The sequence below is a fragment of the Pogonomyrmex barbatus genome, unplaced genomic scaffold (assembly GCF_055798465.1).
Source record: "Pogonomyrmex barbatus isolate J1 unplaced genomic scaffold, ASM5579846v1 scaffold8, whole genome shotgun sequence".
Classification (NCBI taxonomy): Eukaryota; Metazoa; Arthropoda; class Insecta; order Hymenoptera; family Formicidae; genus Pogonomyrmex; species Pogonomyrmex barbatus.
The window spans coordinates 7446041-7465741 of NW_028297182.1; the positions used below are offsets into that span (position 1 = coordinate 7446041).

Sequence of the window (19701 nt, forward strand, 5' to 3'; positions counted from 1 at the left end):
TATAGAAAATTATTTTGCTCATAACAAATTTAAATATTAAAATATTAAATATTAAATAGTTTAACGAATCTCAATCTTTTGTGTTGAAATTTGTATAACATAAATAAGAGTACATACAGGTAATCAAATATGAAATAAAAAATTATATTATATTTTAAGATGTCTTTTAGGGGAAAGAATTAAGCTTGCTTTTAATAATAAAAGTATCTAATTTCATCATATAGATCGAAGTAAAAGTAATATTATATATTATAATTTATTGAATATAATTTTCAAGATAATTATTACGTACGAAAATGAATGAATGAAAAATCGTGGGGAAAATGCGATTTTACACGAGCAAGAAGAATATATATTATCAAGTTAAGGCGTGAACACTGGAAACGAAAAAACCTGTTGCCACTAAATTTGGTACGGTCATTGGACTCTGAAGGAGATATTACATGGAATAATCTGTGGCTGGTGTACTCTTATGCCTTTTCTCTCTTTTGCTTCCTCCTGTTGATACGATTTATAATGAACGCCTGGCTCACCGGTATTCTCGCCTAACTTCGAACGTGTACCAGTTTAAAAATAAAAAAAAAAAAAGGGAATACGATGCAACAATAATATGAGAAGGAGGGGCAAGCTGGGAATACGTAATGCGCTAAGGACGTAGGGCGCGCCGTGGATCAGGCATGAAATTGAATTTCGTTCTGAAATCGACTTTCGACAAAAAACATTATTGGATAATATCTTCAGATAATATTTTCAGTTAACGTCATGATTGTTTCAAGTGCAAACGTAGCTTGCATTTATTATTTTTTAATTTTACTCTTAAGCAATTTTAAAAGTACAATTTAATTTTTCATTACAAGTTTACATTTAATTAATTATGCAAGATCAAATATCGACAACATTGGCATTGGACGGCGAATGCTTGAAGCCTGTGGTGTGTTATAATTGTAACACGAATACACTCGGTTTCCTTCCTTGTTGAATTATTCATTCATTTGTAGGTACACAAATGTGCTTGTACTTGCACATCGCAAAATCTCTCTCGTAGCCTAAGAAATAAGTAGCATTAACAACGCATTCATTATACTAATTACTATTATAAAGCACTGTCATGCGTCAAGACCATGCATATTATTTCTTTGCTTGAAAAAAGAGTTCTTATTAATATGTGGGCTGAGTAAAGGGCGTAACGCGATTGAAAGGGGTCCATGAAAAATTGCGTGTAAAAGTTAATGTTATTATTTGGACTAATTTCGATTTATATATTTATATATTTCAACTTTGAGAAATCAAATTAAAATGCACTTAAATGGCTGTTCCAATTATTTTAACATAACTGTTCATTTTGAATGATATGAATTGACTTTTTAATCAGTTAATTCAAGATAAGTTATTCAAGATAAATTATTGCGATGTTTAAAATAATTAAAACATTCATTTGATTAAAAGACTTTTATCTTTAACTTTTTCTGTTTAATTGAGATAATGTTAAAATACGTAGTATTATACCGCGTTATATCTTCTTAAAAAAAATTGAAATAAATTAGTTATAATTCGTCATTTATTTTCACGCACAAGAACCACGAATACTTGTCGAACTTTTGATATGACCCAGGTGTATCCTCTTATTGAGTTGTGAAAGTTTGAAATCTATTTCAATCGAAATGACATGACCATCAGGATATTAATCTATTATTCTCTTCTTATTTTAGATTCAAAGCCTGGAAAGAAGATTGCAGCTGTTCAGTGGCACCGATTGGTAAGATGCTCGGAGAACCGTTAAGCTATAACGCGATAACTTGTTTTAACAAAATGCAATAAAAAAAAAACCTACAATAAACGTGCTATTTTGTACAATCAAATATTATACATTTTTACGAAAATAAATGATGCGCGCGCTCGTGGTATATCATTCGATTGTTTCGAAAGTTTTTTAACAAGCTTCTTTCTCGATATAGATTTTTATCTTTTCGCGAAATTCACGAATCTAAACTTCATACGGTGATACGTCATCGCCGTTTGATATGTGCAATCATATCAAACGTGAGCCTTGAGCGAGTTTCGCTGTGTAGAAAACACGTTGCGTTGTATCATCGTGACTAGATCGAGTCGAGTCGAAGAAATCGGGCAAGACAGTACGTCCCTGCCTTCGGTGGGCAGATAGGGTATAATCATACCGAGTTTCGTATCTCGAGGGGGGGGCCACGGGAAGATGGTCCAACATCTGCCGCTGCAGGGAATCTCTGCCCACATGCTGGCCGGCCCGCGCGCGCGCGCACGCACGCACGCATACGCGATACGCGCGCGTGCGTGTGTGTGTGTACGGGCGCCTGTACGCACACGCACACGCGTGTAGCTACGGCAAAAAGTGACGTAGGTACACGGTGGGACGTCATGTAAATTCATTCGAAACACATGGCAGGGCTCATGGCGGCGGCGTTCCTCTTGCGCGCAAAGGGTTTCGACGAGAAATCTCTGAAGAGCAGGGCGCGCGCGGAAAAACAAACGATAACTTCGACTTCAACTTCGTATGCTGCCTCCAGTACCGTTACTTCGTGCAACGTCGCTGCGCGACTAAGTGCACAGATAAATTTGAATCGTTTTCTCTTTTCGGGACCATCTCAGCAACGTGTTTATTTTCGGTCGCTCACAAATCGGATGTGATCGTCTTGTTTTGTACGGGAAATGAAATGTTTAATAAAAATTCTGTTGAAATTAACTTGGATGGAATTCATAGTTGATAGTATTATTTATTGTAATATTCCGTGTGCCTGAATATGTTTATTATTAATCAGTATAATTAACGAAGAATTCTTATATTTCATTATACGTTCAGATGATAAATAACTATCGTAATTTGAATGTTGGCTAATTATGCTGATTTATTAATATAAAATATCGGTTTTATTAAAAACAATTTATAGCATATTTTGTTACGAATATGTTATTTTATTGGTTACTTTATTATTTTAATAAATACGTTTCTCTTACGTATACGCATAAATTTATTACATTTTCATGCGTTAATTAGTTGCAATTTTATTTTAATTGATAAATGTTTATTTTTATTATTATCTGCACTTGCAGTTTATGTTATATCATTAGACTCTCTTCTGCATACAATGATAATTTTATACTCTTAGTAATTTATTCCGCCACGAGAACATACGCGATTTCTTTACGCAGTTACATTTTACACAAATATTAATAATAATAGTCATTAAAAAAAAGGGATCAATTGAAAAAGAGAATCATGAATCATATGAATCATATGATGCAGCATTGTAAAAGTGTCCTTAATTAAAGTCATTAAGACAGTTGGACAATTATCATTAACTACGTGCGTTGCTTCAACATTTATAGCAAGCGTGACGTTAATCACCGTTGAGAATAGTTCGTTCGATTTCACTTACACTCGCATTACTTACAACGCTCATATTATAAAAAAGAGAAATGTTATTTATAACAAGCGCGGAGAACGTTCTCGCTGTGCAGTATATTATCGAGGAGAATAACATCCTGGTGGTTTGAATTAAATTAAAATTGTATCTAAAAAAGTAATATAAAAATATTTAACTAAAGAGATGAGCAAGTGCAAAGAGCAAAAGAAAGATAAAAGAGAGGGAGGGATGTTGTTGATCGCAGCGGCTCCTAAAAGGGAGGGAGAGACGAGACGATTCACCGTTGTCACGTCGTACTCCTCTTTTTTTCACCAGAAAGAAACGTCTTCGTTATGTTCGGCAAGCCGGAAGATAAAGAGTGGTAAGGGTCTTTTCGACGAGAGTCGATTTCGAAACGTTTGCAGGCGCGCCGCGTAAAGAGTGCTGTGGCACAATAAAGATAACGATTTACGTTTGACTTTATCGTCGGGAAGCCAGGGCCAATGACTCGATGAACCAACCTCATGTCTCGATGCCACGATTTATAGGCATTGTACATGGTACCTCCTGAATGCCAAGGTAGCATTGAAGTGGAATATTTCTAACACGGTAACTAACAGCTAATCAACGTCATATATAATTAGATCGTTGTAAATTATATTTGTTTTCTTCGACGTTCAGATAATTTTCGGTGTCACGATAGCTTTCTCCATAAATAAAACAGGTCATATTTCATAAGATATATTTCGGAGTGAATTAGAGTTAAATCATTGGAAGCATAAAATAAAATTACTAGTTAAAATTAATATTGACTAAAATTAATATTAAATAAATATTTAATATTAAATATTAAATAAATATTAAATAAATTTTTGCAATTTGTATAACATAAAAGATTTATTATGTGAAATTAATGTTTTTTTCATAGATAAGAAATATCTTCAAAATTTTGGTATCATTATATCGTTTTAATTTTAATATTTTAATTATGTCATTATCAGATTATATTATAAATTATCAATTATGTCTTTCATATATCTATTAATGAATATATGAGACAATAAGTGTTTGACAAGTTTTTAAGGCAAAATGAAATTGGTGTTTGACAAGTTTTTAAGGCAAAATGAAATTGCTGTGTATGATATGCTGAAAATAGTCGATTAGTTAGAAATAAGTATGGTTAATAAAGATAAGCGATATCAATATTTATATAACTTATGAGGATCTTTAAATATCTTAAATATCTTAAATATATCTTTATATTTAAAAAAAAGATTTTAAAATCGGTATAATTATGGCTGCACAACGAAACGCGAATCGTATTTCTCCGTAAAATTTAACGAATCTTCTCACAATGGGACATCATTAAAAAAAATTCTTGAACGACGTATCGTAGGATGCACGCAAGGGCGATGAACGGTGAGAGAGAAAAGGAAAAGGGATATTAAGAGAGAAAAGAAACAAGTAGAAAGAGCAACGACATCGCGCGAACTTATGTAAATGTAATGCAACGCGTACACATCGTACAGTTAAGTAATGTTTACAGCTATATAAAGATACTATAACAAAGATATTATAATACAGTGCTTGCACAACGACCTCAGATATTTTCGAGTAAAAAACAACCATAAAAGACATCCTATCTTTTTCATTTAGATAATAGAACTTAATACAAAATGAAAATCATGAATGGACTTATTAGATGTTTAATTATTTTGAAATTTCGTGTGTGCGTGTGTGTGTGTGCGTGTGCGTGCGTGCGTGCGTGCGTGCGCGCGCGCGCGTGTGTGTGTGTGTGTGTGTGTGTGTGTGTGTGTGTGTGTAAATAAAATATTTTTAAAATCCTATAATCTATAAAGAGATACGATAAATCAGAAATTAAATTTCAAGAGAATCAAATTTGTGTAAAATATCAATAACATAAATAATCTTCCCAATTTTTAGCTATCTTCAGATACGATTTATATTAATTTTATAATAACAATCGTGGAACTTGTGAAACAGTCGGTATTAAATCTTCTTTTATTTTCACCTCTTCAATCTCGTTCATGATCGATCGCGCCCGCGCACGATAGTTTGTCGATTTTTCGACGAAGTAAAAAGGAACTTATCGCACGCACATAGAAACGGTTTTAATTATTTAAGCTGACATCGAGTGCAGTCCCGCCGAAAAAGTTTGTGCCATGGTAGAAACTCGAAAATGCATTTCGTGCACGTAACAAAATGGAACTTAAATGGTTACAGCATGCACACCGGTTGCCCCGCGACCATTATCAGATCAATAATTGCGAAGGAGACCCAAACTTCTCAAACTTCGAATTGTTCCTAGCATATTCATATTGCCACCCGGGCTCTAACTTCTCTTTGTACATCGATAAAAGATATCAGTGATTCTTGAAAGAGAGTTATTACCGATGACAAAGTTTCTGTAAAAGTAATTTCTCTCAAGATCTATTCATTTATATATATACATATAAACATATAAAATATATACATATAAAAATATAATCAAAAAGTAATAGAATGTGAAATATGAATAAATGTAAGAAATGCCAGTTTTTTTATAGAAATGACTATCTTTTATGTGTTACACGTTTCTCATTGTTAGACGCTTCTTATATTTTGCATAAATATATTCTATGTACAGTAACTACGTAGGCAGATTAGGCCAATGCAATCTTGACTGACAAACAACTGTTACGGTGCATAATTATTATTCACCACACGTTATGGCATGTTCCAAACCGCAAGGCGGCGGCGCCTAGAATCGATATTCTCAGGTTAACCGTACATCCACATGTATACGGGGTAGGGGGATGATTGTCATGGCGTTGATCGTCACATCCTCCAATTAAGATCTCGAGGTCGTTAACGAATATAATAATTAGACTGTACAACGATGATGAGGCCAACGTGGTTCGTTAGCTTGTCTTCCCTCTTTAGGACCATGTTATCGCGTTATATCTAGCAAGATGGTGAAACAAAAAAGACAGCACCAGACATATCTCTTAAATGGTGGCCGGATACTTCGCGAATATAATATGGCAGAAGACTCATGTATCAAATGCAAAATCATTGTGGTCGGAAGAGACCGCGCATGTATTCGTAATTCGTAAAACGGTTAATTTTTGAAGCGTGCAAGAAATTGTCGGATTTTTTTTTATTGGACCACCCAATGCACATTACACACGAGTGTCCCGTTATTTCCTGAAAGCACAGAAAGTTTTGCTTCGATTCATCGTTGATAGATGGAAAAAAAATCCGTACACGCTCTATCATGCGTTGCAACAGATCACAATCACGTTCCGCGTCTGTCTTGCGTGATCGCCGATAGTAATTGGATTCGATTAGAAGCTCCATCCATCCGTAGAGCTTTGGGAGTTAAAGCGCGACGTTAACGAAACTTTAACGTCGAGTTAACGACGCGACACGCTGAGCCGGTAACCCATAAATGCACGGATGCCAGGGGGTTAAAAGCGAGAGGGAGAGAGGGGGGGGGGAGAGAGAGAGAGAGAGAGAGAGAGAGAGAGAGAGAGAGAGAGCTGCGAGAGGAACGAAATGCGAGAGGGAAGGGAGAAATCTGTGAGCGCCACCCTTTCGTATGCAAATCCTGGAACACCTGGAGCCAAAGGCCGCATGCAAATCGGTGCTCGAGCCATCTGATCGGGCAGAACCTTCGCCTCTGAACCGGTCCGCGTTTTTTGCGAGCCTCGAAAATCGCACGTCTCTGCCATATTTTTTTCACGATGGTAGAACATTGCTGGGAATTCGACTCGCGGAATTCAGTGTGAGCGCGATCTCGTTATAATTCTACCACAAAATTGCATCGCTCGCGAATCAAAATAATTGTGGATCATTAACGTTTAATTATTTTTCTTCCTCCCTCCCTCCTCCTCTATAATTAATGTAAAAATATTCTTGATTTGTTGCAATCATTTTTTATAAACTCCATAACAAATTACCATTTATCCATAGGTCACGAGTCGCTCGTCGAACAAGCGAAGATCGAATCGGAGCACGACAAGCACATACCATAATAATCGATAAATATCTAAAATGACTTGTTATTACGTCGGATGGCCGATTTAAAAATTGGTACGCTCCATTAACTGCAAAAAAATCGTTAATGTACGATTGTACGACGAGCCCGACTGTTTCGAACCATTGATTAATCGATTGAGGCTATCGTGAATATCATCCTTGTTAAAGTGATACCGCACGAACGCATCGGCGCGGCGCGCGCGCGGCCATTTTTCCATTGATTTATTTCGTCCAAAAAGCGAAAAGCGCATTTATCGGACGTGATTATCTGCGCCGGTAGCAGTGCGCCGTGGAATACGCCGCGCCCCACCGTAATCATTAATTATCGCGCAGATAAATCGATTGCGCGCCTCCCTGCGCGCGACACAAGTAACGCCGGCTCGATACGCGCAGGTAAAAATGAGCGACAACGTAAGAGAAAATGTAAACCGGCGGGCAACCGATAACACGGGGAAAAAAAAAAAAATAATCGCGCGACGATAACGCCGATGAAAATATTATTGTTTGCGTACGCCACATTCCTCACAGGCGCGCCACGTATGCTTTTCATGTGCGTGCTTCAAAAGCTGGAGCTCCATATAGCTCTCTCGTCGTATCCTCGTAGTTTATCAACGTTGACGGCATTTAATCAGATAAGTTTTCGGGTGTGTCCCGCATATAATATTGTACGACATATGAAATAATGAATTATATTTATTTTTTTTTCTTTTTCGTTTTCGTGTGTACGCGCGCGTATATCGATAACGTGTTTGTATGTATCCACGGGGGAAATAAATTATTCCACTGTAAACGCGGATACGGGGTAACAGAATTCTTTTTTTTTTCAGCACGCGATTTCAGCACATAATTCCAATTAACAAGCAAAGCTATTCGCTTAAAGATACGTGCCCTTATTCCTAATTTATTCCCGATAGAGCTGGGAATGAGAAGCTGTTATATTTACGGTAACGGTTCTCGTTATCGTAAGAGACGGTTTTAGTTATAAGTGCGACTTACGCCACGTATTACATATCGTACAGAATCTATATCTTTGATAGCCGACGGTGCTTTTAACGCTGTTTCGAGCTAATCCGATCTAAGGCTAGACGCCAGATCGCCTGCATCATGGCACTGAGCGTGTGCAAAATAATTGCGGCCTTATCACCGAGCGCTCTTATCCAACTCGTCTTGAGATAACCGACGAGGATGCGATCCGCGAAGCAAAACGGCGCGTGAAACGCGCATGTATCGGCCGATCAGATCATTATCAGGCTGTCGTGTTGTCAGACTCGCCTCCTTCGTTTTTGCTTCTCTCTCTCTCTCTCTCTCTCTCTCTCTCTCTTTCTCTCTCTCTGTCTTCCTCCTCCTCCTCCTCCTCCTCCTTCATTTGCCTTCCGCGATACGCCTAATCACACGATCTGAGTTGCAACTTATCCGTGGCTTTTACCGCGAAGACGTCACTTTGGCAATGCCACCGTGAGTCAACGCAGTTAGAAACGTGAAACTTTGACTTCCTCGTTTTGCGCGACGAGAATTTCGCTTATCGCGCGGATAATCGATCTTTTTGTCGAGTTAAAAATGAACATTGGACGATGTCATTATTTCGGAGTACACGATGTAAACGTGTTCGAATGTGAAAACACTTTAGACATGTCATTACATGACAGAATGCAATTGTAAATATCGTTAAATATCGTACGTATCGCATATCGCTTCACACAATGGGTCGTATTATGTTCTAATCGCGTATGTTAACAATATATATTTAAATATTATATACAATAATATATTTAAATTATTATGATTTATTATCGAAATACATAAAGTTATCTGCTTGATAAAGTTGACCCTATGTTACTTGCATTGGATGTATTTTATATAATCTTTCAATAGAAGTTTAAAATATGTTTTTTTCATTATACACTTTGCACCTAATATGATAATATAAAAAACTTTATTTCATTCTAAAATTAGGGTGTATCTCATATTTTATGCAAAAAATAAAGGATTAATATTTTTGCATGAATAGAAAATTTTAATTCTGATATATATTGAAGAACGAATTGCGCTATTTAATTATTTGCGTCATGGATATATGTATGGATGTAGGAACAATTTTCTACCAATAAAATTATGTATATCGTGTCGTAAAATAGATTTAATTTTTGTATACATGTATAATTTTCCTTTATAGTAGATTAATCTTATGGTATCATGTCGAAATATAGAAAAAATTAGCCAACTTCATATTTATTTACGTCATTTAATTAAGGAATGAAGTAAATTATGTATCGAAATTGATGTATGGAAATTATAGTTCGAAACTTAAACTCTTTTTATATTTAAATATATTATATGTCATCTAACGTTGTTTTCTAAAAAAATCTACGATCGCCATGAAGATACAAAAAGTGATAAGAGAAAATTTCATGACAATTTGATGACAAAAAAAAGATGGTCCACTGTAAAATTTAATGAAGAGATAATCCAGCAGTCCCTCCCCTTCGACTCGGACCCTTCCCCTTTTCATTCTTCACGTCTCCTCTTCTAATCATTCAATCTGTCCGGTATCCTCTCCGATGTCATTGCGTCTACCGAGAGCGCTCGTGCGTGTCGGGTGTACGCATGCACGCTCGGCAACGATGAAGAAGGACTGCCGCGCCGCGCAGGTCGGCCATCTTGGCTGACGTCATCTCGCGCGTCGAGCACGCAACCGCGAAATGCCGACTTCCTCGTTGCGATAGCACCTTACTTTTTATTACTCCCTTTCCCGATTCTCTCCCTCGTCTATCCTCCGCCCGACATTCCCTCCTCCCTCCCTCCCTCCCGCCCGCCTCCCTTGCCGTCCTCCTTCCTCACTTCGTCGAGCCTCGATCTTCCTTTTTCCCTCTTTTTCCTCTTTCCTCACCATGTATGCATCGTCGACGGCAATCGTGTGCAGACGTTCGCGTTTCGGTTGCGAAACGAAGCGAGACACCCCACCCGCGATACATGGTAAAATGGCGGAATTTAATAGAAAGGCGCTCGCTCGCGCTATTCGCCGGTTGCAGTCGATGTGGAAGCCGAGGCGGTCCACCGATTCTTATCGCTCTTATTCCTTTTTCATTCCTGTAAAGACCGCAACAGAGGATTGCCTATCAACCACCCGATTACACTTGTAATCTATACGCGAATTTAGAAGAAAAATGCGTATTTGCGAGAATTTATGGTCTGCGTTGGGCAAGATCTCAACGTTTCACGACGGCGAAAGATAAATGTTATTTGATCAACAGTAAATTATCGTAGATCTCATTCCTGACAGGAATTTATAATTAACTTAAATCTGCCGTGCCGGCTGTTAATTTTTTCGAGGCCCCGCGGTAGACCGTATCTAACAGCATCCGGAATTTTCTGGTTTAACTCTTTTTGAAATATTACACGGTTAATTTCGTGACACCTGCTTCTTGCAGCCGTGTACGTTTAGCTAAATAAACTTGATCGCTCCTAAGGATACACAACAAATTTTTATCCCGTATAAAAGTAATTAATATATCTTTAAAATTAATTTCAATCGAATTATTAATTTTAATTCCTCATATCAAAAACGTCATATTAAGAACATTAAAATGTCATCATATTTAAAGACATCATTAGTATCCTCTTTATCTTTCTCTTTTTCTCTCTCTCTCTCTCTCTCTCTCTCTCTCTCTCTCCTCTTTTTCCCTGATATAGTTTGTAACCTCGTATTTTGTAACACGTTGTTTAAATTCCTAAAATATCAGGCTTATTATTTCGACCCCAGTTAGTTTATCGATTAACCGATGGGGTAAGTTATCGATTACTCGATGGAATGTCAAATTAATGTGAGAATATAAAACCCATGGTGACAGCCATTACGCAGAACGTGCACGGTCGCCCTGCCGTGCGCGGTCGCATGTATTATTTCTTCAACTATAACATACATTTCTCTGAAAGCCTGTAATAATCGACGATAGCCGACGGGGTTGCCGTTAAAGACGTTAATCGGCTATCAACCGGAAAAGTACTAGGCACGTGCCCGATGTTACGGCCAGAGGGACGCCCTCTCGAGCCGAGTTCAAATTGACATCGCGACAGCGCGCATCGCGACGTCTAAATTTTTCAAGGCAACGAGTATTCTCGCTAATGACGCTCGTTCGGCACGTCAGGTCAATATCACGCGACTTGACGCGGTAATTCGAATTTGTGCCGGGTTATTACTATGTTTCACGTTATACGGACGAATTAAAAAAAACAGAATTTCTCGATTCGACTTCCGCAGTGCGTGATAATAGGTGTTTATAATCGGTGTTAAATCGGGCTTCCTTTACAGGCTCAATAAAGTGCGATACACTCACCCGTCAATCCCTGCAAGGAACCTGTTCGAGATCGAAGTCAGATTGTAAAAATAGAACTGATACGGAGACATGAAGCCTATCCTTCATATATTATTTACAAAAATTATAAAAGTAGTCAGTTACAAAAATTAGTAATTTATTAATGTTCATTTTTTGCGGCAATATACCTCGTCTCCGATTGGGTTCATTTGAAAACTTGTCACTTGAAAACTTGTTCCGTCGAAAAGAAACGATATCGCGATATCATATTGAGTTACTAATTGCATTTATCTTTTTTCCTGATGTCGCTTCGATATCAGTAGTCGATTAGCTGTTTGGGAAAAAAATTGTAAAATATCATACGTATCACTTGAAATTATTATTACCATTCCATTATTTTCTTCCAAAATCTTTTTGTTGGAGATATAATATTTCTTCGCTTCGTGATAAACTGCTACATTTCTGTGATTTATCACAGTTTAGATAATAAATTTAGATAAATATTTCAAAACGTCAGTTACAAAATTATGATTAGTTTTCGTGTTTTTCAATATAAATTGAAATTAAAATCTGATAGTGTCACGATTAAACGTATCGAAAAACTTAGTATACTAGTATCTATTATACTCATACTTAGTATCTATTTTTCTTGCATGCTAATTAAAACTTAATCGTGCTTTCTGACTGGTCTTTTATAAAACGCCCCCCATCCACGAAGATCAATTAGGATCACAAAGACCAGAGTCGATTCGTCTCGAGCGAAATTAACGATTCGTATGCGGCCGAGTTATGATTATCGTCGTGTCGCGCCCTATACTAGGGGAATTACCCGTTGGTGACGGTTACTCGTCCGCTTTACTGCCTACCGTGGCATAGCTCTCACTGTAATATGCTAATAGGTAGATGGTAGCTTTACCCCGCGTAACGACGGATCGTCGTATCGTGTTTACGAGGTGAGCCGACCCCGGGGGCTTTCCCCTCGTGTCCCCCACACGCGCGATGAGAGAAGAACCTTACCGAGGATCGTCGAGAGAGTCATTCCCGCCGTGGTATTCGTTGCGCTCCCGTAATTGCTAGGCGCGTCAGTTAAAAGCTGTCGTGCAAACCGATACGACGTGAAGTTCCACGGGGAACACGCGGGACGGGATCGTTTATCGAGGGGAGGAGGGGGAGAGGAATCATAAAATAATCGGTTCGCGACACTCTGGACTTTCTCCCGCAATCATGAATTTCCGTTGATTTGCGCACGAACCTTAACTTTTATGAGCGAGCGAGTTGTACAAACGTACCAATTGTATCAATTGAACTCCGATTAGTGGCAACGAAGGGTTACTATACCTATATGAGCCACGCCTTTTTTATCCGTAGTTTTGATATTCCACGTTGATTACGTAACGTGTAATCATCGACCCGTTCATATGAGGGTTGAATGTTTTTCTCTCTCTCTCTCTCTCTCTCTCTCTCTCTCTCTCTCTCTCTTTCTCTGCACAAAATACAATATATCTGGATTATCATTTGAGCATAAATAATTGCATAAACAGGTACGTGGTGCTGCAAGCAACGATAGGAGATCGCGGTTACGCGAATCGCTCTCTCATCAAGCAACGTCGAAACGAAGGAAAATTAATTAAACCGAGCCCGTTCGTAGACTTCATCTGCAAGCGCGCATATCGGTTGCCGCGATAATTAAAACTACCGACGGCACGAAAAATTTTTAATCAGCGGCTGCGGCGCGGGCGAGCGGATTGTCCCTTGAACGGCTCACGATAATACGGCACCGACAAATTTTGATCCGGCATTTCACAAGGACGAAAAATGATAGAGGAAGAAAAAGAAGAAACCGCGAGGTAAAAAATCAAAAACCTCGCTTGTTTGCGCGTATTGAAGCTAAACGGGGGGTTGGCTCGCTTCCGCACACGATTGTCGGGCCCGGACGATTGACCGAGAAGCCGAATGGTTGGGGGTTGCTGTAGCACGCGGGCGTGGTGCGCGCGATAAAAATGGCGCACGCTCGATGCAGCGAGGGAGGCTCCCCCCTTTTATTCCCGCATAAATGCTATGTGTGTGATGCACCCCCAACAGACCGCCCCAAACTACCCTGTCGAAAAAACACTGTTCCCCCTCTGCATCTCTCGACTTCCCTTCCCCCTGCCTCTCTTTCACTCTTTCTCTCTCTCTCTCTCTCTCTCTCTCTCTCTCTCTCTTTCTTCTTGCCATCTCTTCATAGTCTCATGCTGCCGCCACCCTCGCATTTTGAACCATCTATCCATGATTGGGAGGCACGAGCCTGTTTAACCCTCGAGCGGCTTATTATGCGGCAGTCGTATGAACGGGCGGATAGATGGATGGCACAAGAATGGTTTCGGGATCGGCGGAGGCCGGGACGACGACAGATTGAAGGATTTTGGAGGGTTTCGGCGGTTTCTCGTGTCGCATTGCGAAGAGAAGAGGTTTCCTTCTTTGTGAGTTCAAGTGGACGAAGTGAACGTTGCGGCAGTGGCGGATGGAAAAGACCTGTTTTATGTTGTAAATGTCGTCGGTGACAAACGATTCGATTAAAGTTCCCGAGCTTGCTGATGACAGGGTTTCGTCTCGTTTCAGTATTAGTGATAATAATACGACAGCATACCGATCATGTTAATAGGAATATTTTTAACCTCAGCACATTTGAACTTTTAAAATTGCGATTAAAGTAATTCGGTAATAAATATCTAGTTTAAATTTTTACAAGTTTATTGCTTACTGGAATGAAGACTTGAGAACTGACGTCATGGTATGCTTGATACAAGCAATTTATGGGGTGACAGCGTACAATGAGTTAGTTCCCTATGACGGCTTGTCATAATATTAGAATTATTATGATACTATGAAATAGACGCTAAAAACAATCAATAATTGAGTTATTCGGAAGTTCAATTGTTTCGTGTCGCATTATGGACTTGGAACATAATTAAAGTTTTTAAATATAAAATATTTTTCTTTTTTGGAAACAGTTTGGTAGAGTTATTATATACAAAGTATCCAATTATCTATACATTATTATTTTCAATCATTGATAATATTTCTAAATAAAATATTTATTAATTGATGGACAGACATACATGTTGTATTCATAATATATATAAAATATCAAAGATTATCTCGAATGCATATTATCGTCAGAATATATATATTAAATTTGCGTTAAAAATTATATCATGACAATCTGTTTTTTCTGATTGATGAATATCGTGTGGATTGTGTCGCTCAAGTGATTCAAATAGCCCGTATAACATATCTCGAACACCTGACGCTGTTATAAAAAAAAGAGAGCGAACGAATACGTATATAAAAAACGAGGCCAGGGTAGTGAAGCAACGGGTAAAATCATCCCCTACAATCCCATTTCCGAGTGCAATAAACCAGACGCTGGAGGAGTACGTTGCCGAGCAATAAACCGATCCGGATGGACGTTTCGTCGTGTACTGAACGACATCGTATCCGAAATTCCACTGAATGTCCGATCGTTTCACGCATCCGTGATCCATTTATCTGTCGACGCATTACGCGCATATAGGCATCTTCTTCGTGAAAAAATTATTTTATTTTTAACGCGATAACGTTAATCTAATCATTTTATTTGAAACACAGGGAAACTTTATATTTAGAATCTTCTCCAGATATCAAGCGTAGATCTGCAGATACACTTGTCTTCTTGATTGATTAGTATAACAAACAATTCTTTTAAGAAGAAGATAATGAGTAATATGCGCGTTTCGTATAGTATTTGTCCGAGAAATAATTTTTAATCGAAATATGGCAAACAAATGCATTAACTAACTAACTAACTAACTAACTAACAGATCGAAAAAAAAACTTCGTTATCAGAACGGATCATTTTAGCACAAGGATTATATTCCATGGGTACAGCTTTAAGTAGCGAGACGAAGTGATATTCCACCGGACTGACCGATGCACGATACGTGCATGGATTACGATACGTGCCTGCAATGTAGAAAGGGTTATGCTCACGCACGAGAAAACCGATTATCTATTGCACCGCATTGGTCGCGCAGATAACTCCATCCTAATGCACAATAAGGAAACGTGGTACGTGCATTGCACGCACGCAGAAGAGGGGGGGGGGAGGAAAGTAGCGGGCACCAATCGTTGAGATAATAGCAAAGGAGAAAGCTAGCGGTTTGTTAGCCAGCGGTTTTGTCCTGAACTGCTTATGTTATTAATTTAATATTCATTGGCATAGTTGTTACACGATTTGCAATGCGATCTCTAGAATTTTATGAATCGGCACGGAATAATTTAAGTAAGGCGCAAGTATTACTTATTTCATGGTGCATCTTTCACGATGGTCTTCTAAATTGAAGAATATTTTGTTAATCCTTTTAGTAAATAATAATAAAAATGATAATAAATGATTGAAAGATTATTAGATCTGATAAGTAAACCTACTCACGAACGGGGACATTCAGATTTCTTTCAAACTTGGCACAAATGTAGAAACGAAAAACCGTTCATCCATATCTTTGGAAATCCACACGTATTCGAATTTCTTCAGCGAGACGCGAATTTAATACTTTATAGACAGTGATAAGTAAAATATGTTCAGTTCGATCGAACGTACTGGTACAATTTTGCAGGATGATATCGAAGAAAAGATCACTCGTTGCGCGGTCCTTTAACTTTCCAAACGGTGTTTCGCTCATAAACTCAGTCCGTCCGTAAGCCTTGTCCCTGAGAATCTCTGTCCTTTGACTATCGCTATACAATATTCATGCTGCCGTGCCAAGTGTCTCGCAATAACTTAGTTATCTCACGATGATTGTGACTCAAATATGCGCATGCGGAATATTAATGCCGTCGGGAAGAGCGCGCGCGTATGCAATATGCACGGAGACGCGGCGCGGCATGGTGTGGCGTGGCATGGCATGGCGTGGCGTGGCGTGGCGTGGCGCGGCGCGGCGTGGCAGCGGTGCTTGGATGCAACGCGGGGAGTCGTGACGCGAGGGAAACGACGGACGCCCATTGCAATTGCGTTGTCTCTATCATGGCACCGGTGCATGGCCAGGTTTACGCAGTTGCCAGTGGACGTTGTACCAGAGGTGTAATGGGCAACGTGCACGCTGTCGATAGTTATTGCTTTGTTATTGGACCGTGCGACGGGCCACCGAGCGGCGTGGCGCGGCGCGGCACCGAATATTGGCGCGGAGGTTGTTTTATTGGAAATTTCCCGCGGCCCACTTCTGGATTTCCGCGATTTTCCCGTTCGCGCGGACGTGACGACGCGTGCCAGCGCGGTGCTTTTCCACCGTTCGCTTTCTCCCGGCGCGGCGCCCGCTTTTGCACTTTTTTTTTTCCTCCCTTTTTGCATCCTCTTTTTTACGAGCGGCATCCTACCGGTAAAATTCGGGGCTTCCGAGTAAATCCGAGTTTATTATTAAATCAAAGCTCGTAACGCGACATGCACGCGAACCCGTATTTTTTTCTAGAATTTCTAGGTCACTAGAGATGATGTCAAAGTGCTTCGCGTTTTTCAGAGATGTAAACTGAATAAAACAATTTTACAATAGAAAAATTTGCATGTAAATGTATAAAACTATGATGTTAATGTAATAAAAAATGATGATACGCGAATGAAATTGTGAAAACAAAGAGAAGATAATTTTTTAAGATAATTAATAGATTTTATAATTTCGCTACTGAAGAGAGAAAAAAAGAGAGAGAAAACTTTAGAAAACTTATCTGGGTTTATAACAATTTTCGAAAGTTCGATATACAGAGGTCTTTTTACGCTAACAGTTCCCTCCATTTTCACAAGAACGTTCGATCCAATTGGATCCAATCACAAACGGAACGGTAGGGACGTGCGGCTGCACGTGGCTTAATTGATTTGATTTCGAGGGGTTTTCATCCCACTTTCGACACGTACTTCCCTGCAACGTGACATTAAACAGTGGCCCTCCCCTTTTCATTTTGCCGTGCCTTTATGATTTTCTCGAAAGGTCGCTCAGAGTTTTGCGCATACAACACGCGCGAGCAAAATTGAGAACTTCTAATAACGTCCCTATGCTTACAACCTATATTTTCTTTTATATCTAAGAAAGGTATCTTTTCCTTTCCACAACTAATACATTTCAATTACTTTATTTTGCAAAAAAAAAAAAAACGGAAAGAATCGCATGTCATGAAGTTTCTTTGTGAACACCAGACAGTACAGTATTACAATGTTCCTGATTGTATTGTGCATAAGTTACATGCCTTCTCTGATTGTATTCACATCCATTGTGACTAGTAACTTCCATCTTGTCTTTTTGAATGCATTTGATTTCAAATAAATTACACATAATGAAGGATAGCCATTGCTTTGTAGTCAATTTTCTTTACAGAACTCTTAAGTTCTAACAATGATTCTAAAATGACCAAATACTGATTGTCTGGAAGAATAGTTCTCAAATTCACACACGAAACTGAAAATAAATTTCTGACAAGTAAAAAATCTTTTGTCTATTATTTATTAAAAATATGTTTAAAAATATAATTATTAGGATATAGTCACTAGTCATTAGATCTTAGTATTAAAATCGTGATCATCAGAATTCTGATTGATATTTTTCTTCTGAAAGGAAGATACCATCTCTTCTCCATCGGTTAATTATTGTACTGTGTTAGAATCAGCTTGATCGCGAAAGGATGAGTTGTCATAGCAGAAAACCGCAATTGCTCATGATGATTTCAACGTTTCGTCACACGTTTGTTGCAAAATCTAATTTAGAACGCAGATACCACATGATAGTCGAGCTGACGTCTATATACGACTCGAGGCAAATTGCGAGCGTGGAGCCGATTTCATCAACGTTCGCGCGAGGATATCATCGATCTCTTCGCCTATTACAGGGGGCTAACCGAGGATAGTTTGCCAGTACCGGAAACCACAAGCGCGAACGATGATTCAGTGACTCGTCATACGCTCGTTACAAAATCTAATTTAAAATTGAGATGATGCGCGAGATTAAGGCGTGGAAAGTTCTGTCGTGTTGCAAGAAACTATTAATAATTATTCTAGCTTCGTAAATTGTAGTCTAATTAGAAAGGCATAAAAGGATATACGATACGCGGATAAGAGAATAAAATCTTTTCAGATTTGAATTCGTTTACTTTTTATCCGGTGAAACAAATAATATATGTGTATTCATGCTTAATTAATTATTGCATAATGTACAACACATTCCTATGTTGTTTCTTTAGGATGCAATTAATTGTTTTTATGTGATATGAATTGTTTTTTATGTTCATAATGTTGTATATTTAGCAGTTATTTAACAGTTAGTCTTAAACAAAGAAGATATGAAGAAAAGAAATCGTGCATCACCTCGTAGTACGATGTAATTTTCAATATCCAGCTTATTAACCCGGAATAATACCAGGTCCCCGGAGCTTTAACCCTCCTTGAGATTACATGGCTTATCGTCGTGTTTGTAGTGGTAGATCCAACATAATATACATATCCGAACGAAATCTTATTCATGTCTCGTATTGCTGGGGTGAAGGAATGCGCACAGTCGTGAATTGAGACGAAGAATTACGAAGTCGTTGGCGAATAGTCCAATTATTTCAAATAAATTTCGAAACATTAGAGCTCTTTTTACTAATCATTTCACACATGTTAAAAGTTGTAAATTATTTACACAGTACATATCATTAGAATTTAAAGTTCTTTTAATTCTCATTAAATAAATTAAGGAATATATCTTATCTCTTCCCGGAAGAATTAACATCGCATAGAATTCAGACTAACGGATACATAACATCTTTAAAAAAAAAAAAAAATAAATAAAAAAAATTGATTGTCATTTGGATAGAACATAAATCATGTGTCATTTTTCCAATTCTGAAATTGCTTAATTTTAGGATATAAGTAAAAAAAAAAAATTATAAATGCATTTTCGACTAAAGCAATCCAAGCAGAAAAGATT

At 38.2% G+C, this 19701-nt stretch overlaps 2 protein-coding genes across 3 annotated transcripts in view; one reads left to right on the forward strand and one right to left on the reverse strand.

Moving 5' to 3' along the window:
- The window catches only part of LOC105426275 (uncharacterized), a 64216-nt gene extending 44552 nt beyond the window's left edge, over window positions 1–19664 (forward strand). For both annotated transcript variants that reach the window (XR_967749.3, XM_089083737.1), the window contains one exon: window positions 1710–19664. The gene's annotated coding sequence lies outside the window, so the exon portion shown is untranslated. The remainder of the gene's footprint in view (window positions 1–1709) is intronic.
- MESR6 (misexpression suppressor of ras 6) overlaps window positions 1–19701 on the reverse strand; it is a 254116-nt gene that overhangs the window by 156743 nt on the left and 77672 nt on the right. The window lies entirely within an intron of this gene.